Genomic DNA, 18,727 nt, shown 5'->3' on the forward strand with positions numbered 1-18,727 from the left:
TGAAATCTGTTTTTATTGACATTTTTTCTTCATCTTCTGACGCTACAATGTGTCTTTTATCTCCCTTTGATGGTCTAACGAACTGATTCTGGCTGCTAGTCCTAATATCTTTGTTTGCAGGAGACAAAATCCCAGATGGAACTGAAATGGAGCCTAAAGGAAGGCGACAAACTGATATTTTCTCTTTAATAAACAGGAACGGAAAGTTGAAAGTGAGGATGCATATGTTCCTCAGGCCTTTGAAATACACTTACAGACATTAAGTTCCATTCCTTTTGATTACAGCAGCAAACTGACGGTGTGAGTCTCTCCAGTAAAAGAAGCTTTTCAGTGAATATAAAAAGGTGTCAAACATCCCAGCGGCTCACCGTAGAGCCTTCTGATTAATGCCGTTACTGTCAATGTTTTTTTTTTCCCACCACTTGAAGGCTCAACAGTGCAGTTCTTTACGAAAACTTGGAAAAATCGGAAGGTTTGAATGGGTTTAATCAACCTGCCTTTTCTGTTGCACACACCGGGGAAAAGAACTGTCCGTGAAAGTCCCCACTGTGGAAAGAAAATCTGAAATACAGCAATGTGAGTGTTGACAGATAAAAACCATGGAGTTTTAAACCCCAGCCAACTTGTTGAAGGTTCGCATATCAGTCAATCCTCGGAGGACACTCGGGCTGTAGGAAAGAGGAAAACTGGTCCAAAAAGACATTAGAGACAAACTAAAGGGTAGATATATGCTTTCTCTCAATGTGAAAGCTGTGCTCACTGTAGCCAAGTCAAAATCTACATGTCAGAGATTCCCTTTTAAAATAAAATCACAGCCCAGGGCAAATGCAGGAGTCATGCAGTGGAAACAAATCCTTGTAGGGTATTGGCATTGATTCCTTCCTTCTCTGTTTGTTCCTTCAGAGATGATATTCAGGCCTGGAAACATCAGCATTTCTCGCCTGTTCACTCATCACTTTGACTCTTGCTCCACTGACAAAGAGCCTGGATGAAGAGTCTGCCTTTGAACATTGCATCTATGCTGGTATAACCAACCAAAACTTCAAATTTCTTTCTAATCCTTTCCAAACCTCGTCCATTCATCATCCACAGGGTTGTGGGGAGCTAGTCTTCATAGGTCAACTTGAGAGATGCGAGGTACACTCTGCACAGGTCGCCAGCCCAATATAAAGACACACACCACAGACAACCATGCACACACACTAATAGGACAATATTAGAGAGACCAATTACCTAGTCGTGTATTGAACTGTGGGAGAAAGACGGCATACCTAGAGAGAACCCATGCATGCACACGGAGAACATGCAAAATGCAGAGAGATCACAAGCTGGGTTTCAAACCCAGGACTTTCTAACTGCAAGGTAACAAAAATGCAACCCCAATGAAAAACCAAATTAAACCAAACAGCTTGGGGTCATTGCTCTTCACAACACCAATGATGCGACAATGGTCCGATGAATGTCTTTGGTAAATCAGTCTCTGCAATGAAATTTTCAGAGGTCGATTTACCAAAAATTTCTTCTTGAACACTGTATCATCCAAAAGATTCCACTCCTTAGTGCTTAGTACACTCCTGGGACCACCTAGTCCCCCGTATAATGGCAAGCTAACATTGGGCCAGTCTTCATTTCTCACCATTTTGTTTTGGCACTGGTCCATCACTGTTCCTGTCTTGGACCTTTTCTAGCAGGTACTGACCACCTCTCCTAATCTCCAATGGCTGCAGGCTTTGAAGATGCTCTGACCCAATCATCTAGCTATCACAGTTTTATCTTGTTGAACTCACTTTAATTCTTATGCTTACCCATTTTTCCACCTTCTGACAAACTTTGAGGACACAACATTCTGCTCTCTAATATGTCCTCCTCACCAACAGGTGCCATGCTGAAGACAATATCGGGTTATTTACTAAGCCTGTCAGGGGTTAACATGTAATTCTTAATAACTAAATGATGCCAACAGTAAAAGGGAAAAATTGGAAGCTCCACGCAATTCTGGTAATTGGAACATCAAAACTGGGTCAGTCTGAATACAGTCACCTTTTGGTGAAATAGGACAGATGAAAAGACTTTTTTTTTTTCAAAGGTTTCCAAACATCAAAGCTGCTTACAGACAACTGTTAAAAGACGTCAGTGCAACACACTGTAACTAGGTCAATGACACCACCTGCCTGCAAAATGCGATTTGAACTCAATTACAGCCCACGGTTTGAAAGCTAAATCAATGTAAAAGCGTTTGTGCGAGACACCGTTATTAGTTATTTCATCCGACTGATACCTATGTTCTTTTCCAAACAGCGTGAGGTTGCTTCTTCTACCTGCATTAGATCAGACGGGTAGCTCCTGATGTAAAACGGCTCCCCACATGAGGCCATTACAGAGAGATACCCAGCGGCAAAGACACAGCGAGAAGAGCAGATTTCAGATGTCATCCTCCTGATGCATTTTCCTCACCATTTAACCGCAGCCTTACTTACCTGGTAACTGGCATGTATTACAGTCAGTTTAGTTCAGGCAATGCCATGAGAGCAGTGGGGTAAGTAGGGGCCACAAAAGTAATCAGTTTCTCCTTCAGCTCTTGGATATTGGTAACAGATGGAGGTGGGGAACAGAGGAAAGGGGTTTAACAGTTAGGATACATGACCACAGGGATAGGATTAGAGATTTAAGGACTCAGGGAACTTGATAAGGTAGACAGTTTGCCTTGTAAAAGTACTTTTTGTGGAGCTCCTAATTAATAGTTTCCCTCTCCACAGATGGTGATATTATCCCGTGAAAATAACTCAAAATTGAGTCAAAATATTTTGGATGTACTTTTTTTCCTCCTTACAGAAAGTTTCTGACATAATCATGTCCACCTAAGCTGTGGATTTTTGCAGCTCCTCCAGAGATACCATGAGCCACTTACCCTGTCTGTCTAATGGGATGGCCACGTCTTAGTAGGATTGCAGTTGTGCCATAGTCTTTAAATTTTGGGAAGACGGAAGTGTTCTGTGAGATGTCGAAAGCTTGTGAGTGATGTTTGCATGAGACTAAAACACAGAAAACATGGGGGAATTTTTTTTGTTAGCATTCCCTTGCAATACTTTAGCTCATAATAATGTATTTAGTCAGTTCACGCTGCATCTTGAATATTGAAAGTCTTTCTGCCACAATACAAGGCTTTAATAAGATTTGAGATATCTTAATATCTCATTTGTTTATCAGAAGTTTTATATTGTTTTCTTATGGATAAACGCACCACAAAATGCCAAAGCAAAACAGTTGAAACATGAGTTTTCCATCTATACTCTACTATAAAATATAAGCATGTCAGAAACTTTCTGTAAGAAGGGAAAAAAAATACATTCAAACTATTTGGACTCAATTTTGAGTTATTTTCATCGCCATCTGACAGTTTTGGTTGGGTCTGTTAGTCTGAAGGATTAATGAAGGGTCGTTTTCATGTGCAGTCCCATCTCCCCCAAAACATTTTATATAAACAATCATGAACATGCAGTTAATAGATTCATTTCCAACCAGTTTGCTGCACCAAAGACTTAGAGATGTAGGAACACGTTTCCACTGGGGAACTATGAAGGTGTATAGATGTCAATTTAAATTGACATTTGTAATCACAGTGACTGTATACAGAACATACCAGGATGTATTTGCAAATTTATTGCGAGGGAATCCAATCATTTTGCAAGATAACGCAAATTTAAAAAAAAAAAACTTTCTGCATGTCTCGTAGGGTAACAGAAGGATCCAGCAGGGAGGGACAGAGAAAGAGGAGCTGTAAATGACAAACTCACCAGAAGAGCTAATTACAGGTGTGTGAATGCAGCTGGGGAAGGAAGCAGGAAGAGGCAAATGAGGAAATGATAAACAGCTGGGAAGGGGCACAGAATGCCAAGCTGAGGGAAAGGTGAAAGATAAACGAAGCAAAGGGAACATAGAGGAAAAAACTTGAACCCGACGTAAAAGGTAAACAGAAGAAAAGCTAAACTAAGGAAACAAATCCAAAGCAGAAATGATAAGAATTGCAGCTAATCTAAAATAATAATATCTAAGCAAATAAATCATAAAGAAATAATCAAAACGGAGACACAAATGAAACTTAAGTCAAACAAACCACTACAGATTATAACCAATGTTGTTTTTGTAAAACTTCAAGGGGAATGAATTCTTTGGCAAAACGCTGCACTGACATTTTTTTAAGCTCATGGTTGACATCATACATTAGTGGAAATAGAAAGAACATTAGAACTAGGGAATAGAACAAGAGTCTGGGAAAACCACTCACTTACAAAGAGACTGTATGAATTACCATCTTTAAAAACAAAGGTTTCCTGTGTTCTGAAAGTATGCTTTTTTTTTTACTCTTATGATCACCTCCCAGAGTGTTTCTTGTCAATACGTGTGTATTTATGCATCTATTGTGTTTATTGGCTTCGGTTAGGAATCTGTCGGGGGGGTTCCTGTCAGTTTGTGTCCAGAAACCATTACAAAAATGAAAAAGAAAAACAAAAATCTCAGACTTTTCCCCTTTTTTTCTCTCTCTTTCTCACTCCACTCAGTTGTGAAACAATCCAACCAGCCTTGGACCTAAATGAATTCCTGGCAGCAACACTGCTCAGAGGGATTGTCAGTTGACTAAAAAATATATCTATATGAAGCATAAAGGAAGGGAGGCGAGTCTAGTGCATTTTGACTCTGTCAGTCTTTAACGTTTTGTTTTGACATATTTTCAACAGGCGGTGAGTTATTTTGACTGCCCACAGTGTGATTTCCCTCAGGGGCTGACAGTTGGCTATGATTATTTCATGAAGCTAATTTGTATCTGTGGGCAGGAAACTCTGGCTGATGGCTACACAATGCTACCACAACCTACGTGTGCATTCACACTGGTGTTAATGGCGAGCCAACGGGGGGAAAGAAAGGTTTTCGTGACTGTTGGTATAGTCAAGGGGAAAAAAAACTATGTACACCACGACTCCTTCCATGAGATTCAACTCTTTTGTAAAAATCAGGATGTTTGGCAGTTTGCAGGCCTCAGATCTACTTCAAGCAACCTCTCACAAGGTATGTTTGCATTAAAATAGAAATTACAGAAATAACTTCTTGTAATGGAAACAGGGTAATTTTGAAAAACCCCAAGTTTTTCAATAAAAAGTTTTTTGCCGCTGGAATGAACAGATGTATTTGGCAAAATTGTAATGGAAACACCTTTTTCACATCACACAAGTCACGTGATCAACAACAGGATGTTGCTACTGATGAAGACAGTGAAGAAGACCACAGGATTTTACAGGTTCTTCTGTATAATCACCAACTACAATGTCCCCAAATTGGCACAAGCATAGCTTTTTGTCACGACCGCACAGATTTCTGGAAATTGTATTTTCCTAGAGACTGAACATGGTGAAGCAGTGTGAAAATGAGCAAGCCTGCAGAAATCAAATTCTGTCCTGTGAATGGACATGTGCCGCTCTCGTATGTCTGTGAGTGGATCAGAGAGGTGGGGGTGGGTGGGATGTTGCCCGTTCCCACCAACTTGCTTTTAATTAAACTGAGTAGAGGAGCCGGTGAGAGCTTGTTAAGCCTCTCTGATTGTTCTCCTCTGCAGCCCCGGTGCCTATCTCTCCCCCGACGATGGCACTGCCCGGCATCACTCCGGCTCAATTAGCCGTGAAATATTCTCCTGCACACATCCTCTGATGGTGCTTCATGAGTCTGTGGTCGTGCTGTTGGGATGCAGGAAAATCCAAAGGTGAAAAAAATTGAAAAAAGAGGACTGTTCTCCCTGTTTTTTTTTTTTTTTATTGAATTTTTGTGGGTTTCAATTGGTAAACGGTTGGGAAATTTATTGTTGGCTCTTTCACTCTATCTGAAAGCAGATTGGAGGGGTGCAACCGGTCATAGTTGCCATGACAACAGCCGAACAATGTGGAAGTTTGCTTTTTCGTGGTATAGATCGACTCTATTTATCCTGTAACCAGGACTTTAAAGGGTCTGGGTGCTCCACAGCATAAACATTGCTCAAAATGTAAGCTGGGACTCTTGTAAAATGCACCAGAATGCGATGTGTTCAGATGTGAAGCAATGCAGCTTTTTATTATTCAGTGCCAGAACCACACTGTGATAGCAAAACTCCAAGTTCATCTTTAATTCATGCTTTACCACTTCACAAAAGAAAAACCCACTCTTCCAAAACAATCCTGTTTCCACCAAATAAAAAAAAAAGCCATGCAAAAAGCAATAGCGGAACAGAGCGGGGCAAAAAGAAAAACTGACAAAGGTTTTTTGCAACACAGCAACACCAGTGGCAATCTCATAAGGACGCCTCCGAGGAACCGCAGGCGGGTTGTCTGCGCTGACACCAGGACTTCCCGGCCAATTCATCTCCCAGCTGTTCAGCCAATCGCTCCAGCTCGGCATGACAGGACCACCAGCGCGGACCACTTTCAAGACTTTCAACGTACCGGGACGACAACACAGAGGCCTCGGAGGGCAGACACAACAGATACATGCAGGGCCCCTCGCGCCGAGGGAATGAGAAACGGCCACGCGTGGCGAGGGAATAAACACACTGCTAAAAGCGGAAACGTCTACGCCGCATTCTGCACCTCTATTCTACCCGGTTTGTCACGAGGTGACACCGCAGGAACATGTCACACAGATTCAGGTTCCACAATAACACAGAATTATGGGTCAAGTAACGTAGTTGAAACGGTTTTAACGGATTCCTCTTGAAGAAAAAAATCCCCCAACATTTTCCCCGGAGTGAATCTATAGGTATGATTGTCTCTTCCCCCACTCCCCCATCTAAACCTGACGTGCAGTCATGGAGCTCGGTGTGTGTGGGAACCATCATGAAGGGATGCAGTCACTGCGGGAGATTGTTGGATCTCGGCTCGCAGATTGAGACAGGAAAATGACTTTAAAATAAAGTCTGAGTGACAGGCTGAGGCAGTTCATCCAAGTGCCAACCACAATGGCTCAGCATCGAAGCCAAACCTAAAGCTGCTCCAAATAAAGGCTCTTATATAACTGATAACGGTGAATAATGATGGAGGGGGTGTGGTGTAGGGGGGCTGTGTTTATGAAGCAGTCTAGACAATTAGCACACGGCGCTGCGGTTCTATTGATGGAGAATTGGAAGGGTTTTTGAAGATGGTTTATTTCCTTGTAGACTAAGCTAAGAAGAAGGATGTGGAGAATTTAGTTGCTAAAAAGCCACATAATGCTTTCAAATGTAGATGAAGACTAAATAAAGGCTCAAAGGATCCAACTAGCATGTTAATGTGGGGGATGTGGATTTGTTCAGCCACTTTGCTTCTTGCACATTGTTCACTTGACTGAATATGGCTAGCATTGGTAAAAAATCAGCTGGGCACACATGCAGGTGTTTGCTGGGTCTCAAATTGGTAATAAAAAATCCTACATCTACGACCCATATGGGTTTACAGTTCTTACACAGGGATGTCTTGCATGGGAAGTCAACTTGGGTCCAGTATGTATCCTTTGGTCAATCCTACAATTCCTACATTGACCCATATTCATGTGTTTTCAGGGGAGAGACATTGTAATTAGTTAAAATTGATTTTAGATTTCTGTGGGTGTGTCTCAGTTTTGTATGTTTTTGCATCAGAATAAGGTCTAGTCCACAAGTAGCCAGACGTCTAAGAAAACAAGTACATTTTTATGTGCTTTGGCCTTTCAGCCACACAAAAACTTTGAAGTCCATCCATCCATCCATTTTCTTTACACCCTTGTCCCTCAGTGGGGTCGGGAGAGTTGCTGGTGCCCATCTCCAGCTAACGTTCCGGGCGAGAGGCGGGGTCACCCTGGACAGGTCGCCAGTCTGTCGCAGGGCAACACAGAGACACAACTTTGAAGTCACTAACAACAATTATTTATAAAAACACTGACCAAAGTGAAAATTTGAGAAAACTCTGTATTTAGTTTGTGTGTGTTTGTGGGAAAACGGAGAATTGGCGTGACAAGGTGACTTTGTCCATCTACAGACGGATCTGGCACTCGATTTATAAAAACGTTGTAATAGCAGTGGAAGGCCCATCACATAAAATCCCAGCAAAATACATTCAAGTTTATGGTTCTAACATGTTAAAATAATAAATAAAAATAATAATTCAAGGAATTGTAATTTTCCTGCGAGTGTCTGTTTAATGACCTCAGCTCTGCGCAGCCTCTAGTCTAAATTTGAGTTTTTCCTTGAATCAGAGAAATGCAGGACAGAGGGAGCTGCAGCAATCAGCCAGAGTCGTGTTGGGAGACACAAAGCAAATCCTGCTGGTCAAGCCAGACCTGGAGGAAGTGGAAGAAAGACGGCCCAGAAGGTCATGTTTTTGTTCAAGCAGCGAAATGACATCTCTTAACAAAAATAAATATTAAAAAAATACAATAAAATCTGGAACATGTAACCCTCCGTCCTCCAGGAAATCAACTCGTTTCCACTCTTATCGAGTCCATCAGGTTTTAAACTTTCGTCAACCTTGGCTTCTTCTCTGCAGCTATCAGAAATGTCATCATTACGATTGTTTACCTATGTGTAGGGACTCATGCGGCCAAAGCAGAGATGTGCTGCACTTAAACCCTGAAGCAATAAAGTTCAGGCTCCCTCCCTAAACCAGCGAGGAAGAGGAGGGTGAGAGCGGGTTGCGCTTTGTTTGGTTTGATGAACCACGTTGCTCCTGGTTATAAATAAGATTCTATCTCCAAAAATGTAATTGAAAGAGAGCAGCAGCGTTTGAACCGCGCTACCGGTCGCACTAATAAGCTACATCTCCACTTTGATGTGGAAGTGTGTCACCTCCTGAGGAGAGGCGCAGAGGGAGGGACTCTGTTGTTGTATTTTTCTTTCCTGTTTCTGACTGATAACATCTATGTACATAAGACATTTCATCCAAAGGAAGATGAAGACCCCTGCTAATGCATCCACAGGCCCTTGAACTTTCTTCAAGGGCTTGAACTTTCCCACATTTTTTCAGCAGCGCATTTTATTGGGATCTTGACATTAGACTAACACAATGTAGCTAGGTTTATGTGAAGTAGTAGCAACAATGGTGACTAATCTTTAATATATTTTAAAAGCTAAAACATTTTTTTGCGTCTGTCATGAATAAGTGGAAAGTTATTGCTACTTGGCTGGATAAAGTTCATACATTTCTGGAGACACAGGTCTTAAATTCCTGTAATGGTCTTAAAAAGTCTTGAATTTGAGTTGGTGAAACCTGAAGAAACCCTGACCATGAAGATGAAGGGACACAGCAAACATCAAGACGAAGAGAAACTTAAGCATTCCATCTATTTATTTATTTTGTTTTGTTTATTGATTTATGCAGCCCTTTATGAAACAGCCAGTCATGCAGCTTAAGATAATTCAAAAACACAAATAATTTAGCATACAGAAAAAAAAGGAAAAGTTAGTAATCTAGAAAAATTAGCATAGAAAGCCTTCCAGAATAAAGTTGTCTTAGAGTGACCGTATTATGTATTAAATTGACTTTTTAACCTTTATATCATGTTATAAAGTTATTAAACATACATGGAGTATTGCTTTGATTCTTCCATACATGTTGGAGAAATCCTTAAATCCCCCTTGGCAACCATTCAGGATGTAGAAACACGTCATCTATCTGAGCGCTGAAATTTCAACTAAGCTAAACTGCAGCCTCACAGAGCACCTCTCCCCACACCTCCCCTGCTCAGCTCCTTCAAACTAGTGGCAGCAAGTCTGGGTGCCACAACAGAGAAACCCTGGTCGTCCTGATTTTTACATTTACTTCTGAGAAGTAAATATTAACCGGGACAACAACCATAAGGATTTACCATGGAGACCAAAAATGAAAAAATCTGAAGTAGAGGCCAAACTCTATACTTAGTGTGGATTGCTTTTTTTTCCTATGCAGATCCACCCTAAAGTGGCAGCTGGAGCACCTGAGCTCAAACATCTCATCAGGCGACCAGCAGGTGGAGCCAGACGGTGTCTCTTCGCCTGAGTGTTGACCCACATTGGCAGCATCAAGCCAGTTGTTACTGTGCTTTGCATTTTATGTTTCTGGTTTCACATTTTATGCTCCCTCCCCTCTGAGTTTCATTGAGTTTTCAAATTCCCCTTCCGTCTCTGACGGAAAGGAAATCCTGAGTACCAAACCAAGCATATCCTGAAATTCCCTGACCACTCCTCATTAGCAACTCCCCCCTCTACAGAATCCTCCACACCTGCCTGCTATGCTCCTCTGCGATCCATAAGTCTCTCCAAGGCCACCTTACCCTGTGTACCAGTATTCAAACTCTCCACAAACACTTCATCTAAATCCTTGAGACTTGTGATATTCCTGTTGCTTCTGCTCAAAAACCAATCAAGATTTCCACACTTTCCTTGAGTTATAAACAAATATTTTTAACAAGGAGCTGATGAGAGTTGACAGAAAGATCTATGGAGCTAAATAAGATTAACCTGCTGGAAAAGACTTGAAGTTGTGGAAGAGATTCAACATCCAGTTGGACAGAAACCCTAAACATACAGTCAGTATTAGACCTTTAAGTCTTTCATGACTTAACGAGTCATTTGCAGTTTCACTGTGCTGACCGTGTGCACTTTTGATGGTGACATTTGACATTTTGCTTTACACCTAGCGTTTTGTGCGTCCAGTTTACTTTCAAAGTCTATGAGGAGGCGCGTCGAGGGCGCGTCACACGCATCAAATTTGCTCTAGCCGTTCTTTTCAGTTCCCGGTCCTTTTGTCGAAGATGTTGGATGCGTTGAACACTCTCGACACGTCAAACACTCCAAATGGTTCAAATGGCCCCACACTAGATGTGTGAAACAAGCTGCAACGGGCCCTAGACGTGCCTCTAATAGACTTTGAATATAAACCAGATGAACCATAAGATCTTTTTCACTACAAGCACATTCAGTAGGGTACAGGAGGTGGATTGACAGCACCAAGACCCTTCTCCTGGCTCTGATTGTGCATTTTTGCAGACCGCACTAGTACCACCGGGAAGAAGTGGAGGAGTTAGATTTTGTTTCATAGACATGGTGACAGATTTGATGAATAACTTTTACAAAAACTAATTTTTGTAAAAGTTACATACCGCAGCTTTAACTGTGCCCAGTAGTTAGGAAGACATCTAGCCTTTATTGCCCTGAAAAGTTGGTCTAACAGAGTATTTAGTGATGGGTTCGGAAAGGCTGCAACATAACTAAATGTTAAAGATGCCAAAAGAGTATACTTTTTCAAACCCTTTGAAAAGCGCACACACACACACTTGCTTCTGCACTTCAGATTATTAATCAGAAAAACAAGAAATAAGCAGAAGCAGCAAAAAACTGAAAGAGAACGAATGTGTCAGTCCTTTTCTGTGGCCAAAGAAACGCTGCTCAGAATTAATTGATGGCAGAGACACCACAAGGGACAAGCCGACCGTCATGACAAATTGCTGAGCATCAAGTGGAGAACAAAAAGATGGAGGAGCAAAAGTCGGCCCGGCAAATTCATTTTCATTCCGCCGACAACAGCTCATCCCGTTGCTCCGTCAGTCTTTCCGTCACCTGCCCCCGCCGCGTCATTAACTCGCCTTTTAACTGCGACATATAAGATGACATTTAAATATAAATCACGAGCATTAACATTTGCAAACATGAGGGTTTTATGATGGCTCGGTAATGAGGTGCTGTAAATCCCTGGGCCATGGTTCACGGTGCCAGCGGACACATAAACCGCAGAGAGCTCTTTAACAAGGACGCTACGCGGTGGTGCCGCTCCACTTTGCTGTCCCCCCGAGACAGCATTAGAGATCCGGTGAAGCCACAGGATGACTGATTTACACGTGCATTCTGCAGGTAGTGGTAGACGTATATATTCATATACTGTGCCAAATCAGGCCATATGTGTATATCTGAGGCGCGGGAGGACAGTAAATTGCGGCAGGCTTTACTGTTCTTGCTATCGGCAAGAGACTGGAACCTGCATGCGGGAGCTTGGCACAAAATCTATATGAATTCATGCCTACCATTTCATATACCAGTTCCTCCCTAAGATGTGAGAACAAGAACCGTCTTCATGGAGCTACGGAGGCTAGTTAAAGGCATATGCTTGAAAAGGCGGAGATTTTCCTTTTAAATGGGCAGTAATGTAAAATTAACTTTTTTGAGCTTTACACCATGTTATAATGATATTCCCTCATCCAAAACATACCTGGAGTGTTGTCTTGATTATGTCATGCATGTTTGAGAAATCCTTTAATCTCCATGGCAACTACTCAGCTGTGCAAAACGCCTGGGTGGACCTAGCCCCGCCTTCGACAACAAAGCTCCTCCTCTGAGCTGCAGTTCCCAAGCTTCTGCCTCACAGAGCAGCCCTCCCCCACTCAGCTCCTTCAGACTAATCAGCAGCAATTAGCAAACACCTGATAGAACATCTGCTGAGCTCATTATACGCACCCTTATGAAGTTGATTAAAATGTTCTAACTTCATCTTGTATTGTTGAAGCATTTTAAATTAAAAATTATTTGACACAATTGTTGGAATAACCTAATAATGCCATCAAAAATAAATGTAACTGATGACTTTTTAAAAGTTGGTCTTTGTTAAACTAAACAGAGTGCTTAAAAATGTTGATCCACTCACCCAGGGAACTGCTCAGCGTTTTATTGTAAACATTTATTGTAAACGATTTTTGCTATCAGTAGAAATGGCTTTATTGTATTTGGATCAGTGACTTTGGACTTGTACCAGGGAGCATGTTGCAGCCATTATGACGGACAAGTCATCCACAAAACTGACACAGATGCTCTGGCAGGGACAGTCGGGACTGTAAGAGCCAGCAAACAAACTCTGTTGTTCCACCTACTTGATCATGTGCAGCAAGGTACTATTTCAGAAAATGGGACTCCTGACCTTTAAATGTCCTCCTGAAGTTCAAGCTAATAACTCGACAACCACTAGTTGAAGCAGAGAAGTAAGCCTTTGAATCAACTAGGTTTTATTTGGACCTTGAGTAAAGCAGCAAAGAAGATACGCAACAGCTATTTTACTAGGTACGATTTTATAAAACCAGTTTAGATTGATCTTCAATAAGTTTTAGGAAATACTTCTTAGAGACTTTACACCATACGCACATGGTCGCATCATGCAGTTGCTGTAGATTTTGCCAGCTGTAGATCAGTGATCATTGATGTGAATTGTGCTCTGGTGGGCTGAGGTCTGGCGACTGTGAAGCCCATTGAAGGTCCATATTCAAAAGGCCAATTCAGATAATCTGAGTTTAATGGCATTGTGCGTCATCCTGCTGGAAGCAGGAATCAGAAAATGGGTCCAAATCTGGTCATAAAGAGACAGGCATGGTCAGTCGTAATACTTGGGTAAACTATGGTGTTTAAATGATGTTTAGCTGATATCACTAAAGTATCAGCTAAACTAAAGACCCCACTAAACAGTGGCAATAGAAATAGACCCTTTATACTGACAACATTGCCGCTAGCCAGAACCTGTTAGCAATCTGGATTTCTGGAAGTGTGGTGTGTAAATGTGAGGTCTTTTCTACAGAGGACATCTGATGGAGTATGTAGTGTCTGCTGATGCCTTTGCACTTGAGTACAAACAAATGAGACTTGCTAAGGTTCCGAAGGAGCAGTCAGACAATCAATCAGCGCTTAATGGGTAAATGACGATTGTAGAGTCAAGCCACAATCTGTTCTTTTATTGAAGTTTGTTTGATTCCTCCAGTGTTTCCTGGTTACTTGCCACTTTCTTCTGTTCTTCACAGGTTAATGGTTCCTTGATTTCTTTGTCCTTCTGGATGTCCTCACCAGATCTCAGCCCCTATGGTTCATTCCTAGATTCATTCTCTTAACCCCAGACATCATGTGAATCATCCAAAAACCCACATCAAATTTTCCAACTTCTCCAAGATCCAACCATCCTCTTCCTCTTCGCCAATCTGCTCACCAAAATGAGCAAAATGAGAAAAACAACTCAGATTTGGAAACGTCATCAACACAGCTCCCTTTCCTGACCAATTATGTTCTCTCCAGATACGTCTCTTGTCTTGAAGCTCTTCCCGAGCGTACATTCCTTACTGTTGTTGTAAATAAACCTTTTAACTTTTGCCATGGCTCTGTGGTTGATTCTGCATGTGGCTCAGAACACTCCGATCATTACAGAACTGTTTAAATTAGGGCCGGTGTACGCTTTCATGTTACTGCAGATCTGGACTCTATCTGAACGTCATGACAACTGAAAGCATTTTTCAAACTTGTTCAATTTTGGCGACTTTGAATTATATCAGTTTCCTTTTCTTAGCTAACAGGAGGTCTAGTGAGGTCTGCTGTTCTTTAATCCATCTGCTTCAATGTTCAACAAGTGTATTCACACATGGTATTCTCAATAACTTAGCTAGCTCGATAAGCTAACTATCTCTATTAGCTAGCTAGTTCGATAACTTAACTAGCTCTTTAAGTAGCTGGTTCTATTAACTAGCTAGCACAATAACGTAGCTCAATAAACCAGTTAGCTTGATAACCTAAGCTAAATGCTATTATAAATTAAAACAATTCTATATTTCTCAATACTTTTATACATTCAGAAACTGTAACAATATGTTCACTATCAGAGATTGTACAGTGAAGCGATTTGTGAAAGTTTTACTAAGGTACATAATGTCAAAAGTGTAAACAAACACTTTATACTTGCAAATTATTTAGTATAAAGAATAAACAAACGTGAAACCATGAAAACACGAGCAATAAAGTGCAGTTTAGCTGATGCTTGTTAAAAAAAATGCCATTAAGCAGTGGATCAATATTGGAAGACAGGAAGCCTGGGAATTAAACTGATCATGACATCAAGCCAAAGACAGAAAAGGCCTCTGAAGGCTTCCCTTTGGAAGAGCTTTATCCAACTGCAGCATTTTCATTAAGCACTGGACATAATAGATGATCAATTGATTCTCTCCCCCACCACCCACCCTCCTCTTTGCCGTTCCATCTCTCCCAGCATTTCCACTGCTGTCAAAAACCCTGCTCTGTCTCAGAGTTTTTCGACAGCGGTGAGCAATCAAAAGCAAACATTCATCTTGATTATAGTCCACTCTAAGCCCCAGGAACACGATCGTTTTTGTCTATTCATCATGTCACCGCCTCTCAGGAGAAAACGAACACAAGGCATACCATACCAAACCTTTTCCTGTCGTGTTCTCAGGTTTAATACGAGAAAAGAATAAAAGCGGGTTCTCGTGGAAACAGAGGTAAAGGGAAATACGTGACGATTTGCCCTCGGGACGTGTGCTGTTGAAAACACAGTCGTGTTCGAATGTTCTCTGTTGTATCAAGGCACTTCTGAGCTATTATATGTTGACTGCGCTTGAATAGACCGCGGGGTCGGAGCCGCGCCCGCTTACATATACACCGCAGAAAGCGAGAGAACCTGCAGCTCAGAGTGAAGAGAGACCGGATGCAAGTCTTTCATGATTATATAAACGGCAGACGCAATCTCACAGCCACTGGAGTGTCTAAATGTTGAAGAAATAGAAATATAAATGAGGCCTAAGCTCACCTTGCAGGGTTTCTGAAAGGATGCAACGAAGCCTGAATTAGAATTTATGAGCAAGACTCTGCAAAGGAAGGAGGCAGTATTCACCGAGGCTGAAGAGGAAGGCAAAAATTAGGTTTTTCTTTTTTGGCTTTTTCGCAAAATCCCTATAACATAAGGCATCTTTTTCTGCTGGCTCAGTAAAAGTTTGCTATATTTTAGCTCAGTACATTCTGCACCCAGTTTCTAATACACAATTGGATGCAGGTTGTCCGGTTTCACGTTTGCTTATTCTTTATATTTTGGTGATTCTTCTTTGTTCTTCTATTTATGGAATAAATGGAGGTGGTTGCTGAAATTATGAGAACCATCTATAATTTCAACTTCATTTCAAATCAACGGCTAAGAGATTGGAAATTGGACAAAACTGGACTTTTCGACAGGAATTTGATTCCCAACATCCATCTAAACTGGTTTTGAACAGGAAAAGAAAATTAACATTGGACTTCTCAAATTGACTCATATGAAAACTCTATTTATGGAATAACAGTAATTGTTATTCCAGCGTGATCTTGCCATCGCCATGCTTGATGGTTGACACTATGTTTAAAAGCCATACCTCAACTCCTCCGAATATTACTTTCATCAGCCAAAGATCTCAACATTTTCAATCTGAAGGTAAAATACCCAGTTGAGCTAACTGGGCACTGCGATGGTACCCAGAAGTCCAAATGCAGTTGATTCTTCAGACTTGGACTAAAAAATCAACAATGAAAGAATGCTACAGACTGAATCAAAAACAATAAGACACTACCGCTGTATTACTAACCAGTGATAAAGCCTCTTGAAGTGGGTTTCTCTTCAACCCCAACCTTAACCTGCTTTAACCTGTGGCTTAATATGGCTCCCTGAAGTAAATGGTAGCTATTTGCAGTAATAAATCATTGGCTTTCCCTTCTGAATCTGTAAGTCTCAATTGGTATGATTGTGTCTAAACAATATCATATTGAAGTGATGTTCCCCTGTTAGCTCAGGGGGAAGGATTTTTTCCTTGGGCCAAAATCTTTTTACTAATTTAAATAATAAACTGAACCTGACTGCATTGTTTAGCAACAAACATTATGGAAGTTATGTAGTTGACTTTGAATCTCTTTGTATGAGTGGATTTAATTTACTATAAATTGCTATTTGTTGGTAGAGCTGTTGCCTTGCAGCAAGAAGGTTCTGGGTTCGATTCCCGGCCCCGGTCTTTCTGCATGGAAGTTTGCATGTTCTCTCTTTGCATGCGTGGGTTTTCTCCGGGTACTCCGGTTTCCTCCCACAGTCCAAAAAAACATGAGTGTCAGGTTAATTGGCCTCTCTAAATTGCCCCTAGGTGTGAGTGTGTGTGTGTGCATGGTTGTGTGTCCTGTGTGTCTTTGTGTTGCCTTGCGACAGATTGGCAACCTGTCCAGGGTGACCCCGCCTCCTGCCCGGTACGCTAGCTGGAGATAGGCACCAGCAACCCTCCCGACCCCACTGAGGGACAAGGGTGCAAGAAAATGGATGGATGGATGGATGGATGGATGGTTTTTTTGTGTAAAGTGTCTTAAAGATCTCGAATGGGTGGGATATAAACTGAATTGAATTGTAATAGTTATGCTCTAGCATGTAGACAAGCAGCAACTGACATCTGTTTTCTTCAGCTTTAAGCAGTGTTTGGTATTTTCGTGTCTAATACAAACTAAGGGCTAATTAACTGCATCGTCACACTTAGAGGATCTTTCTATCAATATTCAAATCCATATGGCGTGTTGGTTGTTCTGCATAATGCAGGGCAGCTTTACAGCTGGTAATTTACCCATAATCTAACACTATGTGGACACTTACAGCGTTATTAATTATCTAGTTTGACCTTAATAATATAATGATGATAAGAAATAGATGCGAGGCAATCATGGATCATATCCAACCAAACTGGATGTGTTAGCCATTTTAGATATGGCATATTAATATGTATGAGTTTCGACTTATTATTATAACAACACATCAATAAGAAATATTTTTTCTTTGGTCAGATTGAGGTCTGAATACATTCTGCTTTGCTCTAATCGCTTTGTTTTACATTTGGTGTTGGAAAAATCTGTCAAAATCTGTTTGGAAAGCAGAGTTTGGGTTAGAGGAAGCATATGTTGCTAAATATGTATTTACTTATATGTGTATATGGGTAGAAGAAATAATAGCCAGCTGGTTACATGGTTGCAATGCAGAAATGTTGGGTTCTGGTTAGTTCAGAAGTCTGGAAACGTCTCAACCCAAACTAAAGTTGTTGGAAAAACCTAAATTTGCCAACTGCTCTTAGCAATGAAACATGCCAAAGTATCCCGTCAAAAATGTCTGAATGAATCCTTTTTTATTTTTTAGATTTTGTATACCAGTGGTATCAGGACGTTCAGCACAGCTCCCAACGTCAGGAATCAAACCTCAGACTGCTGCATCAACAACCTACAGCGACTGTTCATTGAGCACCACTACCACATCATAAAACACACCATAAGCTATAGCTTTTGAAAGTTCAACAAGATGCTAACTGTCAAAAGTAAGGGGAAAAAACACTGCTTCTTCCACCTACTGGAGTTAGGGCCTGGTGAGGAACTTCCGCCTTGCTAAGTCATGATTTTGTAATCACTGAGTGCTTTGACAGTTCCACCCCCAAAACTTTGAGCTTTAAGATTCAGATTTCGGACTGGAAACAGAATCCGCTAACAGCTATCAGGACAGTTTGGCAGCTAATTATTTTTGCAGGATACAAAGCTAACAAGCTAGATATGGGGCAGAGTGGGGAAAATGAAGCTGATTATTTTATTTATTTTTTTTACTTAGATGAGCACAAATGATACAGGAGTAAAACAAAAACCTCTGTCTTTATTTCAGGATATTTCCTTTCAATGGAAACAGTAAGAATGCAGCCAGAAATAAGAATATGACTTCATGAAAAAAGTGGTCTAATTCAACTTTTACAGGTTAAACTTGAGCATTATTTTGAGCAAACCTAAAGAAAACTTTAAATTATACATACAGGTCCTTCTCAAAAAATTTGCATATTGTGATAAAGTTCATTATTTTCCATAATGTAATGATAAAAATTTAATTGTCATATATTTTAGATTCATTGCACACCAACTGAAATATTTCAGGTCTTTTAT

Source organism: Poecilia reticulata, linkage group LG21 (genome assembly GCF_000633615.1).
Source record: "Poecilia reticulata strain Guanapo linkage group LG21, Guppy_female_1.0+MT, whole genome shotgun sequence".
Lineage (NCBI taxonomy): Eukaryota > Metazoa > Chordata > Actinopteri > Cyprinodontiformes > Poeciliidae > Poecilia > Poecilia reticulata.